Source organism: Leuciscus leuciscus, assembly GCF_965113295.1.
Source record: "Leuciscus leuciscus genome assembly, chromosome: 7".
NCBI classification, from domain to species: domain Eukaryota; kingdom Metazoa; phylum Chordata; class Actinopteri; order Cypriniformes; family Leuciscidae; genus Leuciscus; species Leuciscus leuciscus.
In genome coordinates, this window is record NC_138731.1 from 37,811,122 (window position 1) to 37,835,177 (window position 24,056).

The window sequence follows — 24,056 nt, forward strand, 5'->3', positions numbered from 1 at the left end:
TTTAGACAACATATTTAATATTGTGACAACATGCCCCATTGTTAGGTCAACGTTTGTAAATGCATTTTTATCAGTATTTATGGGTTATTCTCTGTCTCATATTGTGCTCTTCTTCCTACAAGATTTCTGAAAATGACTATATAGCTTAAAAGGTGTTTACCTCATACATTTATAAAGTAAGATACACTAGCCTATCTAAAATGTGTAACAGCAATGAGAGAAGGAGTATTTGTTTGTGTCAGAGTAGCACTCATGTCATAACCCATATTCTGGCCCTTTAAACCTCCAGCTGGTTGGCGAGACTCCTGCGGTGGCATTTAACTGAGTGGGTGACGTCACTAAACTTTCCAGCGGGTTGTGTGTGTGTGTGTGCACGCGCGCGCGCTCGCGTGTACGAATGTGTGGAAGATGAGAGAGTGTGTGTGTTGAAGACAGCGTGTGCGTGCACTGCTTGGGACGCGCAGAGGATTCCTGTTTTTCGGTGAGTGGATTGTACGTTTGCCTCGGAAAGTAAGCGTTTCGGGATCGTGGATTGTGTTTGTACGGCGCTTTTCTTTAAAAAGAAACTTGAAGTCCTGGAAAGTGAGTGAGTCAGTCCTTGTAGAGAGAACATGTGTAGCCTACTAAAACTTTATTTTACATTATGTTGGTCAGATGTAGTTTCAGCCATGATGTAAACATTGGTTTGTTTAAAGCTGCATCCTAGAAGAATGTTGTGGACGTCATGTAAGGATGAAATGCGCTCGAGCAGGTTCATTCTATAACATGGATGCACGAGTGCCAGGAGGCGGGATCTTTCTGCTCTTTCCTTTGATCTTGAAATTGACAATTGGATTTAATTGTGTAGTTGTTGTTGTTGTTGTTGTTGTTTGTTGGTGGAACTAGATGTTGAATTTCCTAAAGCTTTGCATTGGTTTTTAATCTGCATAAAAAGTAGCCTATTACTGTCGTGTCTGACAGCTGTTTGGTGTTCATGTTTCAGATTGATGCTATGATTAGTTTATTGATGCGAATCATGCGATAGATTAAAATTGGGTCGCATTTAAGGTGAATATATGTAAAGTAGAACAAGTTTTATATATTTCTTCGTTTTTCCCTCTGTGTTGTGTGAGGGACAAAGTCATTTAACAGAGTCTACCAGACAGTTTTATATTTTACCTGTAATAACTTGCGACGGTCTGTTTATTCGTCTGTCTGTCTTTTTATTTAACTATCTGTCTATATGTCTCCTTATTTAGCTGTTTATATTTGTCTGTCTAGCTGTATGTTTCCCGTCGGATAGATGCTGTAGACACTGCGCTACCTGTCAATTTGTTTATTTGTCTGTACCTACTGTAGCCTATCTGTATGTCAATCTGCATTTTTTAGATGCTGTATTTCCCCTAGCGGCCCGTTTACTTGTTTTTCCGATCTGTATTTTGTCTGTTTAATCTTTCTTTCTGTTTGTATATCTGTCATCTTCAAATTAATCTATTTATTTGACTGACTGTATGTAAATCATGTTCTGTTTTTTATGCACTGGCTTATCCTGATCATATTATTTTGTGTTTTCCATAGCTTGTTGAAGGGTTTCCCCCACTTCAGATTTTCAATAGGCTAGTTAAAACTCCTATTTGGCCATGTGACGCCCCTGGGAGAGACTGGCAAGGTCTGTCCATGGATACCAGAGGCCATTTCCAAGCTGTAATCTGCATGACAATACCTTTTCCTTTAGTGTGAGCCGGTCAGATTTACTGGATTTACAGTCCCTCTCTGGGAAAGACAAACTGATCACTGAAAGTACTTTTGCAAATATTCTGCCAGCAAGGAGACTTCAATTAATTCCCCATGCCATCCATTCTCTGAACATTCAGTCATTTGCACATTCAACATTCAGTTGTTTCCAGAAGAAAATAGCGTCACAGTCCAGCTTAAGTAAGTTCAGCGATGTTTCATTTTGTTTAAAAAAAAAAGTTATTAATTTAGTTCATTTTTTATATATATATATATATATATATATATATATATATATAGCCGCTCTAGAGTAAACCGTGATGTCATCATCCAGCTCAGTTCAGTTCTTGTATAATAGTGTAAATGCAGGCAGATCAATATTATTGTTGAATGTTAAATTAAATGTTACATTTTATGTCCCCAAATAAGCAAGCCAAGCCAATGGCAACAAAGGTGGAAAAAGGCGACAGTGGCTAGAAACCAAAACTGCATCAGGTGGCAGAATGGAGAAACAAACCTTGGGAGAACCCAGGCTCAGTCAGGGGGCCAGTTCTCCTCTGGCCAATGAACGAACAGTGTATGATTATGATTCAGGCAGCATTATAGGTCAGAAGTCAGATTGGTTTGGAACAATCTAATATCCAGTTCCATCTGGTTGAAGATCGGAGTCATGCCGGTATGGAGACGGGTTTGTTGAGGATCAGTGCCGATGGCTGTCGTGTCGATGAGGCCTTCACAGGGGAGAGTCTAGTTGACACAATCTCTGCTGACACTTCAAGGATGCGTTGTGGTCGTGTCTAGGTGCAGGTCCTCCATCTGATTTGTATATACTGATACTATACGTTTAATATTTTTAAACGTGACATGATTGCAGTGAATAGCAATTTATATTTTGGTCTGTTCCTCACAAGAAGACCTGGAATATTAATCATACAGTATGAGCGCTATTTGGTGTATTTTTGTTGTTGTTGTGATTAATAGCTGGATGAACTTTTCTTGCAACATAAAGGGGTAAATTATGAATTTATGAATTTAGTCCTTTGAACAGGAAGAATATTGCACCATATGAACATTTTGATGTTCTCTCTATCTTTCTCTCTGTTTGTGTGTAAATGTCTACTTATGCAATCAGACTTTGTTAGTGTGATGGAAAACGTTTTACAGTATTTAGAGATTTTGCAAGGTCTGCTGTCCTGCTTTTATGTGTAATGACATGTTTCCTTTCAGGTTGAAGCATGTTACTGTGTTTTTCTCTAGATTGCATTTGATGCATTACTAATCTAAAATCATGTTTTGTTTTTGTCAGACTCATGTCAGACTCCAAATCTCTTTTTAATTGCAAATGCCAGATCATTATTCAATGTTTTTAAAATGTCCTTATTGGGATGAAGTTTATAAATGTGCACACTGTTCATTTCCAGTGATCTATAGTACTTATTTGCAAGTTAAAGTCTTGTGGTTCTACACACACACAAACGGTAATCTTGTTTACATAAAAGAGGACATACTACATGGCTTATATTGTTTTAAATACCAACTAATCTCAGCCCCTAAATGAAAACGTTTGCACTTTTAAGATAAAAAATATGTATTATTTATACATTAATCTTTTTTCCAATTGAGGCTGCGGGAGTCCCTGGATATCCCCAAGGAAGATTTTGTCAGATTTAGCTCTCTTCTGTTTACAAAAGTGTCCCCAAAGTATAGCTAAGATGGTCCACATACACACATCAGATGTGCATTCACTGGGATACATTAGTCCTTGAGGAAACCATGAGGAAAGGAAAAATCTAATCAACAATCCGTTAATAGTCCTAGCACATCTTAGAATACATAACCGTAATTGCATTACACATCGATTAGTTCAGGGATGTTCAGCTCTCCCGTTCAGCCGTCCTTTTACCATTGATATCGTACTTGAATAAGAAGTTTTTAACTTGTTATGCCCAATGCTATTCATGACATGACTCTACTCTTGAGTTCTCAATTTAAACTTGACGTATTTTCTCTGTGTTCATGTACAGTGAACTACGTCTAAGAGCAGTTTTAACGGCAAAATCAGTTCCATTTTCATTTCTGTCATCACTAAATGTGAAGAAATAACGATTAGAAATCTTTCATCTGCCAGATGTATTTTTGAAAGCACCGAATTGCAAATGAGGGCACACAGAAAAGGATGAAGCAAACATCCAATGACCTCATTACTGGTACAGACAGTGAATTGTCTGAATATAATGGCTCTGTCATGAGCGGCATGAATTTTTTTTACTTCATCATTTTTTTTTACTACTAAAATGACTTCATCTGTTGCTGAAGTCCAGATTAGAGAAAAACAATTAGAACTTATAAGTGCAAGTTAGCATGAATGATTGATTAACATTAATCTTGATGAAAAGAACAGATTAGGGCTTTTCTTTAATTTTAATTTTTTTTAATGGAACACTGGCTCAGTCAGTAGAATGAGCTTAGACTGGGACTATGTTTTGCCAGTTTGAAAACAATTAACTTTGTAATTGTGTTTGGTGATGATATAACATTTCTGTTTTAGATAAATATTTTATTCAGAAATGTATATTCTGTCATTTCTAATGTAAATCCAAATCTGCATCATTTTCTTTGTTCTATTTTGCAAAATGGAGAGCTTCAGCAATCAGATATGGTGCTTTTGGAAGAGTCCTTCAAGGTTTGACATCAATGACATTTGGTCAAGAATCATTTATAAGCTGACAGCATTTTCCCTATAAATCTATCATATCTTAATTAGATTGCTGTCTTTGTGGACCTAATAGGAAATGCTCCCCTGGGGAAAAAATGGATCTACTTACACTTATACTTGTGTGCCCGTTATGGTCGCTGAAGTGTTCTAATCTATTCTTCTTGTTGTGACTTTTACCAAATGACCGTGGAGGTCTGAAGCTCATGCCCCCAGAACTTGGCTTTATTTCTGACTCTCCAGCACAACTTTGGGAGTGCTTAAGACATAACTCATGGGAGATCAATCTTATTACATTGGATGCGTCTAGGTGCAGCCACTATTTGGAGTTTCAGGATTTATTCATATTTGAGGTTGCTGACTACAAGGGGTAGTTTATTCTGCAGCCCATTATTGTCCCTTGAAATACTGTCTCTACATTGGCTTTTAAATTTGTTTGATGATAAACTTTTAAGATTTAAATTAGAGAACCATGTGTTTCCCCTATACTTTTTCTTTTGTCATTCGGATGCAGTTTATGTGAAATAAAGTTTCAAGAATGAATTTAGTTTAGTTTGTTAATTAGCTTGGAAACCTTTCTCCCATTCATTTTCCACTTGAAATGGTTTGCTGACATTTTCTAAATAGCATCTAAGCATTCACCAACAATCTGTCATTGACCTTATAGCTGTGAACAAAAAGACAGTGGTTCTAATACTGCAAAAGTATTTTTCTTAACTCGCCAAAAGAAAAAGCTGCCATCCAGCATCAGCATTTTTTTGATCATTTTCACAAAACTTTCATGGCCCCAAGAATATTTGGTGTATGAATATCTGAGCATTCAATATATCAAAAGAAAGAACATAGCCTATGCTTTTAAATGGAAAATAAATAAATATATATTCTACCTTCAAGCTTTTTTTTTAAATCAACACTTGAATGTGGGTAAGTAAAAAAAAAAAAAAAAAAAAAAAAGCCAAATTCTGAACAAAATTGCGTCAAAAACTACATCCGGATCGGGTTTAGAACGATGATCAAAAAACTGAGATTGAATAGATTTCATTCATCAACCTCCAACGCCTCACTGTCCTGTACCTTTTCATGGGTTCGAAATCTCTTCCGATAACATTAGGCAGTTTTGATTTATATGCTGTTTAAATTATATTAGGGGTGGGCGATATGGCCAAAATCTAATTTTATTTCACAACAGTTAATATAGATTTTCTGCTTTAAATAAGGTTTTAATGATAGCACTTTCTGATACCATTTGAAATTTCATAATTCTTGCCACCTATTTCAATATTACAAAACAACTACTAGCCTATGTAAAATAAAATATCTCAAGCTATCTGAAGACAAGTAATGTCAGTGATTATAAAAACAAAGAAACTAATAACAAGCAATAGGACAACAAACTACAATAGAACAAACATAAATGCATACATTATATAAAGTAATCAAATGTATAAACAACACTGCATAGTCTTCACTGTGTAAATTACAAATATACATTAAATATCAAATATACATTTTCTCTTTTGTTGGTAGATTAATGTTAATGACACAGATAACAGCAGGTATGTTAGGCTCAGTTTCTCAACTGTTTACATTAACTTAAGACATAAATGGCTATTTTGACACACAAATACTATGTGTATTAACCGTTAATTATAACTAATTCAAGCCCAATTAGTGGGCAAGTTGCAACTTGGTTCAGTACTCACGTGATCTATGAGCTGCGGCTTCACGTGCGCATCTCTCTCTGGGGGCCATTTACACGACACTTGTTTTCAACAAAAAACTTTTTTTTTTAAATGATGCGTTTTGGCTGTTCATTTACACGACAAATGTGTTTTGGGGGCCTGAGAAAGCAAACTTTTGAAAATGTGATTCAAAGGGCAAGTTTTTGAAACCTATACTGTTAGCATCTCTGTGTAAACTACAAAAATGCGCATTTGTGAAAACGGTGACATCATGCACATGCTTATTACGTGTTCAGTCAGTAGGCGCATAGTTTTTCTTTACAAAGTGACATTTACAACTACTGGCCTGGCATGAATAATACAGCGTTTTTAATAGTTTTTGCAAATCCGTGTGGACGGGGACTGTTTTAACAACATCAAACAAGCAAAGGAAAAACGTTTCCGTTTTTAGTACATTGTTGTCGTGTAAACCCCCTCAGACAGCGCTCGCATATAGCAAAATTAGTTCTCTTTCATTGTTTATCACGCTTCACCGGTTTAAACCGCGCTTCACTTGTTTTTAAACCGCAATGCTTACAAACTCATGCAAACGATAAGCTTTTGTGAACATGCACCACAGCAACATCACGTGAGTGTAACCGCGATAGAGACAATAGTCCAAAATCTCTACAGGTTGACATATTTCTACCATATCGCCAGTATATCAGTATATTTTTTACACAATGTCCCTGCTTTTCATTTATCACTATATCTGTTCTATAAAATTATTTCCATTAATGGCTGTCTTCATTATTTACCATTAAAAGTATCTGGAAGTATGTTTTTGAAATTAAGTTCATGAAATACTGAATGGTTTTTGCCATCTCATGCTGCCTCATTACTTAAGCTCCCATTAGTGTTTATATCTATCATCCAGCTGAAGCAAAGTTGTTTAAAAAGAACAAACATTTTTTATCTAAAATATTTTGCTAGGCCTGTATAACTTGATTTAAAGTTATTTATTTGGGCGCCCTAATCAGTATGTGCCAAGTTCTTCCCCAGCTAGACCCATAAAACACGGACTCATGAAACCCAATAAGATTTATTTTTCTTCATTACAAGGCTTGTCTCCATTGACATTTGCACTGAAATGGGATTTGCTCTGATTTTATGCAGCTGTTGATGCCCAGTCTTGAGATATCCACACAAAGCAATTTACCTTCCCTATCCTAATGCAATAAAGAGATGATGGGCGCACCTGAGAAGCAGTTGTTGTGCTGCTGGACAGCTTAGTCCATCTGATTTTTATGTTCTTTATTGATTGTGATTGTTTAAAAGTGTAGGCCGAAGTGTAGACTGTTTAATATTTTTAGTGCATCTTTCACTGTGTCCAGACTTATTTTTGTAAGGAAAGTGCTTGGCAATCTTCTAAAAGGGATAGTTCACCCCAAAATAACACCCGTCATTTACTTATCCTCATGTTGTTCTAAACCCACAAGACTTTTGTTCATCTTCTTCAGCACACAAATGAAGATATTGGTTATGAAATCTGAGCGATTTCTGTCCCTCCATTGACAGCTACGCAACTACCATTTTGACGCTTCAAAAAGTTCATAAAGAGATCGTAAAACTAATCCTATAATAATATGAATTGCGGATTAGTCCAAATTTTCTAAAGAGACACGATTGCTTTATATGATGAACAAATAGATTTTAGGCATTTCAAATATAAACACTGATCAGCGAACATTGAACAGAAGCTCAATGTTTATATGTGAATAAAAGACTAAATTGCATCTGTTCATCATTTAAATCGATCATGTCTCTTCTTTTGACTAAACCGCTCAATTCATATGGATTAGTTTTATGATCTCTTTATATGAACTTTTTGAAGCGTCAAAGTGGTTGTTGCGTAGCTGTCAGTGGAATCGCTCAGATTTCATTACAAATATTTGTGTTCCGAAAATGACTGAAAGTCTTACTGGGTTGAAAAAAAACATGAGGTTGAGTAAATGATGACAGAATTTTCATTTTTGGGTGAACTATCCCTTTAAATTGTCACAAATCTCAGTATTAGCAACCCTGTGATAAACTTGCGATTTCCAGTTGTTTTCCACTGCTCTTTACCTAACTCTAGATAATTCACATGCCACTGTGATTTCATCTGAGAGCCTGTTCGGTGCCACATAATTCCCAAACCAGTGAAGCCATTATCGTGTCTAATGTCACGCTTTTGCAATAAAAGGCCAGGTTATATAAAGCACGGCTGAATTATTTGCAAACTAAATTGCGCTCGCAGTTCTGTTCTTTTAAAATGGCTCCCACTGGTTATATGCACACTTGTTGCCACTGAGTTCCTAATTTACATATTTGAAAATGCCCTTTTAAAATGAGTATTTTGGATGAGCAGACATACTGATTTAGCGCAGAGTTGATTAAGGTCAAGTTGAAGAGAGAACAAAAAAATGTGTGAAATATAATCTCCAAAGGGTGTATGAATTGTGCTTGTGCAACGAAGGACGTGTATGCAGTTAGGATGCTGGAGTGGCTCATGTGAGAAGGGGGGAAAAGGGCAAAGTGGTGTGTGAGGAGAATGTTTGACCTCAGGTGATGGATTATTGAAAATCTCTCCCACAGGAGACTATTCTTCAGTGAGAAACTTACTGTATTCCAGTCAGCAAGTGTGCTTCATCTAGTGCTTTAGGTATTCTTTACATAAGCCAGCAACTGGAGTGGCTGCTTACAATGAAAGAATGAACCAAGTAGTCACAATAACAGAATAACAATCATACAACAGCTTTGTGCAATATAGACACAGTGGAAAAATGTGCCATACAGTTTTGCTAAACTCATAAAAAAATCCTTCAAATACCTGTACATACAATCCAAAGCAGTTTCTTGCTGAAATAAACAATAGTGGCAGTAAAACAGAACTGAACCAACTGTGAACTAACTTGAGCTGAATAATGACACTATTGTCTTGCTGCATTAGAGCTGAATCGAATTTTGTTATATATTTTATTTAGCAACATTAACACTGTTATTGAAATGAACTGAATCAACATTGAACTGACTCGAGCTGAATAATTCTGTAGAGCTACTTGTATCTAAATTAAACTCATTTGTAAATGATGAACTTTACTCAGTTATTGAACTGAACCAACAGTGAACTGACTTAAGCTAAATAATGACACTATTGTCCTCTGTAGAGCAACATATTATAATTTTTCAGAAATGTCACCACAGGCTAATTTTTCCACAGAGCCGGTTGGCTTTGTATGAGGAAAGGAGTCAAAAGACTGCAATTTAACCCATTATTCACTGATAATTTCCCCCTCCGTTGAGTTGTATACTTAGTTCACCCAAAAATGAAAATGTTGTCATCAATTACTAACCCTCATGTTGTTCCAAACCTGAATGAGTTTCTTTCTTCTGTTGAACACAAAAGATGATATTTTAAAGAATATGGGTAAAAAATGTACTGTACTCATTGACTTCCATTATTTTATTTTTCCTACTCTGGAAGTCAATGGGTGCCATCAACTGTCTGGTTACCAACATTCTTTAAAATATCTTCTTTTGTGTTCAACAAGTTTCTGAAGAAAGAAATTCATAGAGGTTTGGAACAACATGAGGGTGAGTAAATGATGTCAGATTTTTCATTTTTGGGTGAACTATCCCTTGAAGAACTGCTGTGACCGGATAATTGAGTTAGTGAGTCACTAATTGAGCCGTTCGTGAATTCAACTCACTAATTCTATTTTCGACAAAAAGTTCACGGAGGGCAATATTATCAGCAAAATAATGACAATTTCAGCTTTTTCCACACATACTGTAGCTTAAGTGGAATGAACTACATCAACATTATTTTTTTATTAATAGACATGGCCACTAAGAGCTGTTGTTTTATAGGAAAACGGGAGAATAAAATTTCTCCTTTTGTGTTTCACAGAAAGAATAACAGCTTACAAGTAGTGACATGAAGGTGACTAAATAATCGTACACTTTATATTTTTTTGGGTGAAGTGTTGTTTTAAGGTATCACCATGGAGTGGTTGAAATGAAGGCGTATAGGGCTACAGAAACCCAAAATACCTTAAAGGGACAATATTTTTGCATTCAAATATCCAAAAAGCACTAGTACAGTGTTATACATTTTGTTCACCTGTGTACTTATTATCCCAAATGTTTCCAACCATGTTTGAATACAGAGAAATTGACCATTTTAACCAGTGTAACGCCCCTCCTCATTGCATCATCTGTCAATGGTGTCATGTCCGAATTGTCCTCGGTTTCCACTTTTACTGGCGTAGAAACCATGGCAGTACAGTGAGTCTCATGAAAAAATGTGTAAGTAGTAGTTATATGGAAATGTGATCAAACGTAATGGTTCTAAAACTTTATTTCATTTCTTTATCCATGAACATGATTTGTGAGTCCTGTCAGATTGATTTCCATCGGCAGTGGAGGTGAAGATGACAACTCCCATCATTCCACGCTCCTTCACCTTGTCATCAAGCTATGCCTTTGTTATTGTTTTGAATATGCACCATAGCAGCAAAAATTACATACTGTGCCTTTAAGTATAACAAGACATTTTCTATTAAAAGAATTGCTATAGGCGAATGTCATCAGAATAAATGGTTGCTGCTTCTATTTAAGAGCAATAGCCAAATTGAAACCAATTCTCTCAGCTAGCGAGCAGATCCGTTTGCGCTCTGCAGACGGCTTCAGTCTTTCCTCTATCAAATTCCGTCATGTAAATAGCGAATCTGCCATGGCGTGAGCGCAACTGCCATTTAAAGGGAATGGGAGATGAGACTCTGATTGGTTTAATGCACGTAAATCCCAAAACACACCCATTACTCATTATAAGAATAGGGACAACCCTTTTAGACGCACGCGCCGGGCGTGCCGACCATTTTTTAGTCTAAACTGCAGCAGTAATGTCTTTTCTGGTTCATATCTTACTCAAGGCAAGAGAGTTTCAAAGCTCTAGACAGAAGTTATTAGAATCATTCAACCCTGAACTTGAGCTGTATTTACCTTCAAAGTCTCTCCCAAGAGGCTTTAAGTCATGCCTGCCACATGATTCAGTTGATGTGGAGTGATTTGGACCATTTTGCTCTTTTCATAACAAATGCTCTCACCCTTACTGAAATGTAATCGTTTTAGGATATCTATGTGATTCTGACCTGAGGCACTGATCGTTTCATAGATTAGTGGTATATAAAATTAAATAAGATTTCAGCCTGAGGAGTTTTTTGGCTGAACTTTTCCTTTAAGAGGTGCTAATGTGACTAATTATGAAATGGTAGGCTATATTGATTGGACTTTGCCTAATTTCCTATTATGCATGAGTATGCTTAAATAACATTTATTGATATTTAACCTCATGATCAATCTATTTATCTTTTAATCTTGTGTATTGTAGAGGAATACAGGAGGTATATTTCACTGTGCTGTAATACCACAAAAATATTAAGCACAATTGTTTTCTTTGATAATAGTTTCTTGAGGACCAAATCAGCATTTGAATGATTTCTGAAGGATCATGTGACACTGAAGACTGAAGTAATGATGCTGAAAATTCAACTTTGCCATCACAGGAATAAATTGCATTTTAAAATATATTTAAAATAGAAAACTGTTTTACTGCAGTTTGGTCAAATAAATGCAGCTTTGGTTAGCAATAAGATACTTCTTTTAAAAACTTTAAAAAATCTTACCAACCCCAAACTTTTGAATGGTAGTGTGTCTATAATTTTTGTTGCTGAAGTTTTGAATATAGCATTTATAGTAGTTTCTGGCATGTTTATTCAAGAGACAAAATCATTGTTTTGTTAACCTAGTATCTCAGTGAGGTTTTTTTTTTTTGGCTTTTGGCATCTGTTTTTCTGAACTAAGGTATCATTTAAGGACATACAAACAAACACACACACACACAGTGTGGGAAAACCTGAGTAATGCATAATCCCAGGATTTATGCACTGTGTGAATACCCTTTTTCCACTTGTTTCAACTTCTAGAAATTGGACATGAATCCCGCAGCTACCCTTAAGAGTTTTGTCAGGTCTGCCGTATTTCTCCTTAATCGTTCAGAATGATTTATGTAACGTTATAATACTTTCTCCTTACTCAACTTTATGCAGAGACAACTAAAAAACATCTTAAGATAGCTTAAGCTTCTTTGCTGGTCTCCCATTTAGTTTTTTAAACAATCCGAATAGCCTGACACAGCAATGGTTTGGTTTAGAGAGGTACTGTCTTTTTGGCTGACCAATAGAAATGTTATTCTGGTGACACTGGTAGCGCAGAAATTACACGCTTAAATAAAACACAGAGACAGAGAGGATGTTCAGAAAGACCTAAAAAAAACACTTTTGTCTTCTGGAATGTTCCATGTTCCAGTCCATCAGCAGAATGAAGTTGAACCACACGACCTGTGCTTTTGACGCCTGCTATCCGACAGCAATCAACCCTGTTACTGGGCAGTTTTATCAAAGCCGAAGGGTTTAGTACAGCATGGCCTTTTACTACCTTTGACACAGCTAGTATTCTGTCAGAAAAGTAGATCACTTATGGCATTGCTGATTCTTTATTGCAGAGTCAAGATAAAGAACCCATCACCACCCACTGCTGCTTTGTGCTTCCAGCCTTTCATCTCACTTCTGGCCCCATGCTCCCTCTAGCTGGCCTGGCTTGGCCTTTCTTCTTTTGTTCTGTGAGCAGGACATTTTGTTTTACCTTTTTTGCCCTTTGTGAAGATAGTTAGACAGGGTGTAAATACATTGCTGTGCAATTGGATTTATATTCCAGTAATTTGGTTGGACACGTAGATACTGCATGCTTGTTATGCTTGTATCATAGTTTAATTCTGACAGCAGACCAGGATTTTTCTTCTCTATCTGAGGACTGAGGGAGCTTATAAAATGGGCTTTATGATTGAAATCTATATTTTAATACATTGTTTTTCTGTTCCATTCCAACATTCTCAATACCATATTACGCAAATTAAGCCTTTTGCTTCCAAGACATGTCGCAGTTCTGAAGAAAAAAAAGTAGTTTTAACGTATCAAAAAGAACATAAATAATTGGAGAGATGTATAGCAAGTTTGTTTTACTTGTTCCGTCTTGCGAAAGTGCTGGTGTTGTTGTTGTGTTTTTTCTGGGGGAGATGCTGCATTAATTGTTTTTATGTTACCCACATTAATCACAGAAAATAATGTGTGAATTTTCTCACCATACATTTTTAGTGATGTGATTCTGTGATCATGCCTGTGATGTAATTTCAAGAATTATATTTTAGTTATTTCTTATTTTGTGCTGTTGAGTTTTTTTTAAATCTTTTTTTATTTTTTATCTTTGCTCTAAAAAAAAAGCTTAAATCTTGAGAGATTTGTCTTTTATTTCAGTCATGCTATATGATTACATGATAAATGCCTCTATATTCTCCTCAGAGGTGCACGATAAACCCATATATGATCAAATAAAGCAGTGAAATCGATGCAATTCTCAGATAAAACCTATCATTCAACTAATGATAGATTTTTCTTCATCTTGTGAATTTAATTCTTCCAAAATTAGTTTATTTTGTGTGTGTACCAACTTGCTCAAGGAATAGTTCACCAAAAAAACAACAAAAAAAATTCTGTCAATTACTCACCCCCATTGACAGCTACGCAACTGACACTTTGATGCTTCAAAAAGTTTGTAAAGAGATCGAAAAACTAATCCATGTGAATTGAGCGGTTTAGTCTAAATTTTCTGAAAAGAGTTGATCGCTTTATATGATGAACAGATTGAATTTAGACTTTTATTCACATATTAACCTTGATCAATGGACATAAACAGAAGCTCAACCTCAAATGAGCTGCGTAACACACGAGAATGAATTTCATTGGTTCTTGAAACTCAAACGTGCTGCGTAACATGAGAATGAACCTCATTGGTTCTCGCACATCTAGCGAAAATGCTCAAGCATCCGTTTACCATAATTGAAGTGTCTGTTCATCATATAAAGTGATCGTGTCTCTTTAGAAAATTTTGACAAATTCATATGGATTCGTTTTACGATCTCTTTATGAACTTTTTGAAGCGTAAAAATTTCAGTTACGTAGCTGTTAATAAAGATACAGAAATGAAAAAAGATTTCTGAATCCCTTTAACAGCCTGTACTTTTTTACATTTGTGTAAAAAATTAAGCAAATATATGCCTTTGTGCACAGATATTGAGCAAAGCCATTTCTAATTAGATTGTACACATTTTTTATTCCTTTTTCATATTGAATAAATTATATTTACAATCATTATTAATAGGCTAATAATTTTTCACTTTTTTCACAGCAGTTACATTACATTATGAGATGGCCTTATCTGCTAAAGATTTATGCAATGCTATTGGTCTAAAGTATGTCTCAGGATGCAGAATGTGCTACATACCTTTTTATTTTATTTTTTGCTCTTTACATAGACTGCTAACAAGGGTGTGGAACACCAAAACAGCAGATTATTTGAAATCACAGGATTTTTCTTTTTGCAAGAATTAAAATGTTCCAGTCTATGTCAAACCATGTAATCTAATGGATCAAATCTCTCATCAATGTCTCCTCAGTTGTGGGTCTTTTGCACTCTCATGTTTTGACCTTGGGTGTTTTCTGCAGCTCCCGTGGAGACAGAGCTGCAAGCAGCTGTAGGACATCTTGGCAGCCTGGTTTTATCTTGTAAGCTGTGGTCTTCTTTTTCATTATTGCCATCCAGGGCTATGTGCCTCATTATTGTCCTCTTCATCTGTCAGAGCTCCTCCAGTGTTTGGGATAAAAGACTGTGATTGATGGTAATCATGTGACCATGTGAGTCCAGCAAAATGGCATGTTCTCTTCATGCTCTTGTTTTTTATTGCAACCCAGGCTCATAGGGAAAATGTGCCTATCAACATTTCTGCATAATTATATTACAATGCTTCTTGCATTTTTGAGGACACTTTCAAAGTGAAATGTCCAATGGGGGGTTTGTGTCGCTGTTGTCACGTTTGTTTATGAACAGTAATTTCATCTTTATCGCAACTGCAATACAGTAAAAACTGAGTTATTGAGCAAGTTTGCAATGTCAGAAAAGACATATAATGTACAAATGGAACTCAACAGGTTATGTGATGCAAACATCTAAATGTATTAGTTTACAATTCATGCACTATGGTAAAATTGTCATAGCATAATATAGTGCAAGAAACCATGTGAAAATAAGTGTTTGTTAATGCATTATCTGTCATTGTAATCATAATTGGTGAGGAGTAAAATTTGTTGGTCTTTAATTGCCTCTAGTGTTCAATTCAGATGGAAACTGCAGTGAATTTAATGTATAAGAAAGTTTTTGGAGTTTTGCAAAAATGTAGGTAGATGCATGTTTTTCCAATGAGCTTAGATTGGTTTATTACATGTTTCTGGTAAATCTTTCCATGAAGTTAGAATGAAACTACCCAAAAGCAGTATAAAAGTAGTCCATATGACCTATGTGCTATTTTCCAAGTCTACTGAAGTCATACGACAACATGGCAGTTTGGCACATTAACAGAGAGTGTGGTCCGAGGTGTGGCTCAACCAATCAGAATTTAGAACCATTTTATAATATATTTGTTTTATAATTGCTTACCCAGGATCAACTCATTTACCTCACCACTTTTACAACACCACTTTATGGCATACATGGAAATCTGTTAAGTGCACATTTTTTTTTATCTCAGTTTCATGCTGTCTGCCTTTGCCTGTCTTTGTAGTTTATGCCAGAACATTTTGGGAAATGCATTAGGATGAAAGGACACCCATCTTCCATGTTGTTTGTGTTTGAGCCTTAATCTTATCCTGTATCTCACCCGGAATATAGACACTTTGAAGAAAAAGTGAGAGGTTCCGCGTAGATGAAATTATCGTCACACAACATCATTGGATTATTAACACAGTCATTTTCAGTTGAGGTCTGTGTGGTACCGTGAAAATGTTCCACTCTAGCCCTGGATCATGATTCTGATCACACCAGCCATGGATCCTGGATCCCCGGTATTCTTTTGGAAATGGTGTTTCAGCCCCCCACACACCACTTTTTGTTCATTTTCAGCTCAAATTGAATGAAGCGCTAATCTAAAAGAGCTTTTTTTCTTGTTGTTGAAGTGTTGATGTCAAGTGTTTTTTTTTTGTTTTTTTTTACCGTAATTTCATCCACACAAATCAGAGTTAAATGGCATGTGGTGTCAGTTCTTCTCTTTCTGACTACGGTTACTGTTGTTTACTACTTTGTCAGTAGTTGGAACTTCTATCAAAGCGTCTTTGCAGTACATAGATGGCAGCCTAGGGTTAAGTGTCTTCCTCAAGGGCACAGAGAAGATAGTTTATTGATCGGCCCTTTTGGGGGTTTGAATCAACAACCTTTCAGTTACTAACTCAGCTTTGACTTCCAGTATAAGTGCACAATGTATACACACAATATAAAGCCTCCAACAGAAGTTTATCATTCAAGTATGTAATTATTTTCCACTAGGCATAGACCATAATTAATCAAATTACCTCTCTAATTAATCTAAATTTAACCAGACCAATTAATTTCCTCCAGGAAATAAAGCTTTTCAAACTAAATTGGTATTCAATTTGTGAGATATTACGTGCTATTTGTGCAATTCATTGCTTTAGAGAAACAGTTTTATAAAAGAGCCCCTAGCAAAAAGAACATCAAATGGCTTTTATAATGCAATATATTCCATGTTTTCCTTTAACAATAGGATTATTTTCATCTATGGATCATTATGAGTTTGTGTCAAGACGACTTTGGTAATATGGTCATTTTGATCTCCATCTCCGCTATATATGAGAGCTTTAATGTCACAAGACTGATATATGGAGTAGCGTTACTGCCACAGAAAATTGCAGTGATTGTTTTTCCACCATGTAGTTTTTGACACACTATACACAAGATAAAGGGCCCATGGGTGAGTGTTCAATGGCTCTTTATTCGATTCTTATCACCAGCTTCCATTGAGAGCACAGACATCTAAGCTCGGAAAATGTGTACATGGCTGGTGAGCATGTAAAACAGAAAATAGTATAGCTGTACACGTCTGAGTGATCAGTTAATATAGCGGGTTGCCAGTCCACTATATGTGAAAATAATAGCTCTAATTCCAGTTTTATAAGCCCATAATTAATAAAAGACCTATTTTCTAGTTGGATAATGTTCTGCTCACATCAAAAGCAATGGAGAAAGGACTGCAGACAGTGATTGATAGATGCATTTAAATGTTTTTTCAGTTTGAATGGCTCAATCACCAATAGCTTTTGAAAATATTGCCTGATCTTGCATAGTACTGTTGTACTGTTAATTTAGAGTGCTCTCTATTTATAGAAGCTGGAATAGTTCTGGAACCATTGCAAAACAAAGCTGAATGCTGCTTTCTTGTTTATAGTTGACCGTCCTGCTGTGAACAAGCAGACAGACATACTGCAGAAAGGTTTTAACTGGGTCCATTTAGGCTCATCAACAGAGACTGTATATTGAATTATTTGAGGCATTTTCTTTGCTATTCTTTGCTATTTGCGCCGGTATTCACAGAAGCATCATGCCCATTCAAACATATAAATATGAAACATATGAGTGCCACTTGCAGCAAAGGTGCAACACAACTATAATTTTTATATTCATAAATATTAAGATAATTAAGTTGCACAAGTATTGTAGTTTGAAAAAAAAAATATGTTTGTCTAAAATTCATTCATTCTCTTTATGATCGAATCTTTATGATTATTTTCCAAGCCTACTTTGGCTACAGTCTGTTTTTTGTTTGTAATGTTATGTAAACTCGCCTAGTTTAAATACTGAAATTCAAGTATGGTTTAATCGATAACGTGAATGCTCCCTGTCTTTTTTAGCCAGAGGTCTTCCTGTCTGCAGTTCAGGTTTGAAGCCTGATGATTAATTCCATTTTACTCTCTCAGAATTACTGTTCAACTTAACTTGACTCAGTTGACACATGAAATCAATTATTCTAACTGGGTCAGGCAGTAATGTAGCCACTACCTCTGTTTCTATCCTCCCTCTTTCTCAGCACTCTAGACTTATTAGCTTTGGCTTTAAAAGAACAATAATGGAGTAGGGCCTCTCGGAATATTAAGGTTCAGACTGATTTTGTTTCCTTCTCAAGCTGAAGCTTCATTGAAGCTGTTTACAGTCAGAATAATCCATTTGTGCTCCTTAAGGTTGCTCGGTGGGGGATGGCTGTTTGGCTCTGCTGACCTCAGTTTTAGCAAGCATTTGTAACTGGTTTAATAGATGGAAAGGTTGTGTCTGGCCCTTGGAAGCTTGTCTCCAATAGCTTCCAAAATTCATTCTGTCGCAGTCTATGTGGCTGGTTTTGAGGCTCTTATCTGCCCATGCCAGAACATTGGCATTGAGACTGTGGTGGAAATGTGGTTTGGAGCAGTAGGGTTAAAAGGCTTTACATCGGCCAGAATCCCTTTAGAGTGAGAAATCTGTTAGAATAAGGACGTGTTTTCCATTTAAAACCTTGTAAAATTATGGAGGATTCTAACAACAAACCCTTTCCTGCCCATTTCTTTAACCTTTTTTTAACCATCTTCACATCACGGCTTTTAACAGAAGCATGTGGCCAGTCCATTATTCACTCAATCCATTAGTTTCCTTGCAGTGTTTGCAGTAAGCCTTCTCCATTGAAAAGGGCTAAAGGACAATTTCCCTCTGTCCTAAATGTCACTCACATTTTCCTCCCCTCCATAAGTATAGACATTTTGATGTGCTGACATCTTCAGGTATTAGAAAGGCTCTTGAACATTCTGCCGGTGTGTTTGAGAAGCCCTCAAACTACTTCATGTGAATCAAATGAAGACAAAATGCCTGTCATATCCTGTGGGCCCTTTCTGCTGATGACAGCAGAAATATCAATCTATCTGGAACAGTCCTCAGGACAGCAGGGTCTGTGTCTGATTAATACGTTCATCCTTCACTCTTTTCTTTTTTTAAAGCACCTCCTTGACTTGCTATCTAAATAATCTTTTTCATACATACTTTTAAAGGTTCACTCAGCAGGCCGTTTTGATGAAACCCGAATTTCTGTGAAAATTGTTCGTAAACCATTCTCCATTCAAGAAAGGACTGAATGAATTGCACAGGAACTCCTTGTGATCGAGTTTCATTTTGCTTGTGTTTCACTGGCTCTTCTTCACCCCAATGTTTTCATACTTTATACTGACCTGTCCTAATAATCTTTTGACCTTAACAGTTTTCACTAATCACAAAAATTATTTTCACTGGCATGTAGAATAGAAGATCATGTCTCAGCTAACTTCTGTTAATGAGTATATTTAATGCTAAACATATTCAAGGCCATCCAGTTTTCTGTCTATAAAATGTTCTCCCCCCCTGCCTGGATGTTTTTCTACATTTGAGGTGAATGTGTATGACTTCACCAGATGTGGGGGGATCATTGGGTTTTTGTGGGCTGGAAGTCAAAATGGCTTTTTCACATTCCTCTTGATTCTAACAGCATGTACACCGTGTTTTTTGGCCTAATATTTGGGGTGAATGCTAAATTTAAGACTAGGTTTGCTGGGATTGGCAGTATAGTCTGTCTAGGGAAAATGTTTACACCAAAATGTATAAAAAAATTAATTGGTGCAAAAGGATTCCAGCGTCTTTTAAATGAAGTCTAAAAAGGAATGTTGAATAGCTTCAAGTATTTCAAAAAGATCATCAGCAGAAAATCTCATTTCCTGTTTGCATACAGTAATGTGGTGCTTGGTCTGGAGTTTTGGAGTACTGTGGCGTTTTGTTGCTGACTTAGGCTAAGGAGATTTGTGAATCATTTAAAGGGAAAAAGGATATGGAAATCTTTTCTCAGAAGAGGTGCAAGTTGTCTGCTTTGCTCTCAAGACCATGAAATCCCATCTCATGCTTTATTAGCTGATGAAATCTTTTGTGTTTTTTGTGGTAATGTACTTTCTGACTGTAGCTTCTGGTTGTCGCACTGCATTTTTACCTCCCATGGTTTCCAATCATGCTGTTTTCTATCAGATAAATGATTTGTCCACTTACGATTATGATATTGGGTCATTCCATGTCAAATCACAAATTTTTTGAATTTGTTAATATTTTTTTTCTGTACAAAGACAAACATAAATAGTGATGAAAGCCAAAATATTAAATGTCATGGATGTATGTTTTACTGAGATTTGGAGCCAAATTACAGGGGTGTAAAAATGACTTTAGAAAGATGGCAGAATCATTATTTAATTTTTACACAGAGATTGGTAGGTCTATTAGTCAAATCTGTTGACTTCAGCAAATTAGCAATCTTTATTGCATTATATGCCAACGGTGACGGCTCAAAAAACACGTGTTTTTTGCCTCAAGTTTGCATGCCTCAAGAAGTAGTAAAGAAGATATCTTAATATCTTTTTAGATTCTGTTCTTAAAGGGTAACTAAACCCTAAACCAACTTTTATTAGTTAATGGTCTGTAAGAATGGGGCTTTATTAGTGCTGTTCATTGATTCAAGTAATTTTTTTGACATTTGTGTTTAAAGTGTTTTCATTTTACAAAATATGGTGTAAAAACGTCTGAGTGCTGCCCTCTTCAGGTTGAACAGTGGCTACTGCAGTTGAATTTTCCTATTGGAAGTTGTGGTACCCTCTGACATCAGAGGGTACCAGCTAACCACGCCCTTGCCTGCAGAGAGATATGTCACAGATGCACGCCCCCTCTCCACTGGGCTCTGCCTACTTTTCCAGCATTTTTCAAATATTGCCAGTGGGTGGAGTCAGGCTCTGACCAGGGGTTTAGTTACCCTTTAACAAACTTTCCTTTTGGTATCTTCATTTTAAAGGCCCTCAATGGTTTATTCCCAGAGATATGGGGATCTAAATAAATTGTACAAATTTTCAGTGGTTGAAAACCAAATTTGGGTCACTTTGCATACTGCTGATGCTTTTATTTTAAAGAGGAATATCTGAAGAACAAATAATGTTGAAACTAGAAATATATCATGTTTTTCTATTAACACAATTGCATAGAACATGTACAGTACCTGTCTAATTGCCATAAATATTGTTTTTCCAAAGTTTGCATGCCTGTAACTTTAAAAGTATTCAATATCAATATTCAATCTTAATATCCTTCCAGATTCTCATTCTTAATAAGCTTTCCTTTTGAAATCTTTGTTTTCAAGGCCTAGGCTATATAGTTCAGTTACTCTCAAATTGTTGAATTTTACCCATTTTCAGTGATCGAAAACCAAACGTGGTTTACTTTGCACACAGCTGATACTTACTGCATTTAAAGTGGAATGTCTGAAGAATAAATAGTGTTTAAACTAGAAATGTATCTTGTTTCCCTCTATCAAAAGAATTGCATAAAACATAACACTCTTAGTACCACAAATCTACTGAAAATGGTCAAGTTGAGGCACATTGACTTGCTCTCAGAAGTACATTTTATAAGAATCTATATTTGAATCAGTTTTAGGGATATTTGGAAGATTGGATTTTATTCATTATATAATAGCTTCTGAAGCTACTGTACCAAGAGTTCAAGCACGCGGTGACGTTACCACATTGACATCCCAATATCTCTGGGATTGAAACACACAGGGCCTTAAAAATGAAGATTCCAAAAGAAAAGTTTCATAAGAACAAATATCTAAAATGACATTAAGATATCTTTAACACTTCTTGAATTAAAGATATTTAAACTTCGGAATTTTTTTGTTGTTTTTGGAACTCGGTGAGGTTTGTTGTATTCAATTGTTTTGATAGAGGGAAACAAGATACATTTCTAGTTTCAGTGTTAGGTTATTTGTTCTTCAGACATTCTTCTATAAACACTAACTATCAGCTGTTTAAAATGCTACCTACATTGAAAAGGGGTAAAATTAAACAATTTGGAAATGGAGTCACATTGGGGTCCCGATATCTATGGGCTGAACTATATTGGGCTTTACAAATTAAGATTCAAAAAGAAAAGTTGATAAGGAATGAGAATCTAGAAGGATATTAAGATATCTTGGACCTCTGGTTGAGTTGACACGTAATGACCCTACTATTGCTGTATGATACCCAGTTACTCTGGTTTGTATTGTACAATAGGTTTCACGTACGCCCAAAGCTATTTGGCTTCACATTGATTCTAAATATCTAAGTGAAGGATTGATCCTTTTCTTGGTGTTTTTTCTCAGAACATTGTTTTGTTGTCTTCGTCCAGCGGTATATTTAGAAATTATTTTCTCAGAATTGAGAAAGTGTTGAGTTGAGTCCATTTTTATTCCGAGTTATGACCAGAACCATATTCTTCTGATCTTCTTTGCCTGTGATTTTCTTTTTTGGGATCCTTTGGGATTAACAATAAGCTACTTTTTAGTTGGCAATGTTTGTCTGCATAACGGCCGCAGTATTTGATTATTCTTATACATGTGTCTCAAGTGGCGTTGTCTTAGAGTTACTACTTTGCATTAATAACTGCATTAGACGTTTTTTTCCTTTCTTTGTTGAAGTGATGCAAACTTTCACAATTTGACTAGGCCTAGGTCTTATCCACGGTGGCTAGGATAGTGCAGTGGTGCTGTTCTCAACTATGGTTGTAGAATTGCATATATTTTAATTCATTCCAGTGAAGTCGCATCATATTCTGCATATTTGTCCCACAGGAAATATATTCCATTCTTCTTTTAAATAAGAAAGAAGACTTGGTCTAGATCTTGCTTCATAAACTTCACAGTCGGCACTGGTGCCACTTAGACTTCCAATTTTGACACTGCAATTGTCTTTACTAGCATCAATTTCACCAATCATAAATATGTTTGAAAGGACACTGATTTTAGTAAAGGAAATGTTCTATGATAAATCAGATGCTCGTAGAGATGATCAAAAATGGCATTTCATCTGTTGAAAGGTCCTTCTTATGGTTGCAGCACAACATCTGTTAGTTCCACTGCAAACTGACTCTAATTGGCAATTAGGTCTCCTCAGTGTAGTGTTTACAGATTCTATATTCCTCTCTCATTAGTGTTAAATGTTTGAAATGGTCTAGACCACAGATGGGAATATGCTGCATTTCAGAAGTGTGTGTAGGGGACAGAGAGGGTTAGACATTGGTGGGTTTTTCTATGCTCGAGATTCACTTGATCATGATCCATTGGCTCTGCAGCCGTGGGTACATTGGCTTTGACAGAGTGAGCCGGCTGTAATTCAGTTTTTACAGATATAGAGCAGGAGCCTCTGATTCTCTCTCTGATGGACCACGTTATGTGACCTTGCATGGCAGAGAGAGGTAATCATGGGATATGAGAGGCTACATTTTTGAGGGCTGTCAGACTGTACTGTCGGACAGAGGAAACATTTTTATTAAATTCAATGCATAATTTAGTTGATATGATTTAAATTGATGTAATATGCATATTTGTGTATTTTTAAATCTTTTTTTTTAAAGAAGGATCGTGTGCTTACCATGGTTGCATTTATTTGAACAAATATACAGTAAAACAGTACTATTGTAAAATATCATTACGATTGAAAATACCTGTTTCCTATTTTAATGTTTTAAAATATTATTAATTCCTGTGATGGCAAAGCTACATTTTCAGAAGCCATTACTCCAAATCAGTGTCCCATGATCCTTCAGAAATTATTCTAATTTGATGGTTTGGTGGTCAATAAATGCCAATGTTGAAAATAGTTGTGCTGCTTACTGCGTTCACACTACAAGCGACTTTGTCGCTGTATGTCGCCAGTGGCTGGTGGTGAGGTCGCTAGTGGGCGTTCCCACTACTGGTTGCCTAGTAATGTTTGTGAGTGACATTCACGGATGTTACTCCATATTGTAGACAACAAATCTGTTTTCTTGCCGCTACAAGCTAAAATTTTGGAAGGAAAAGTCTAAATATAAATGGAATCAGTACATAAAATGCATAATATTAA

The 24,056-nt window shown here is 36.0% G+C and overlaps 1 protein-coding gene across 4 annotated transcripts in view; it reads left to right on the forward strand.

Annotated features, from left to right (window-relative positions):
- The first annotated feature begins 333 nt into the window (after positions 1 to 333).
- Positions 334 to 24,056, forward strand: part of gulp1a (GULP PTB domain containing engulfment adaptor 1a) — a 48,898-nt gene continuing 25,175 nt past the window's right edge. Inside the window, exon 1 of one of the 4 annotated variants that reach the window (XM_082176706.1) lies at positions 334 to 481. The gene's annotated coding sequence lies outside the window, so the exon portion shown is untranslated. The other 3 variants (XM_082176701.1, XM_082176704.1, XM_082176703.1) reach the window with 3 other exon arrangements.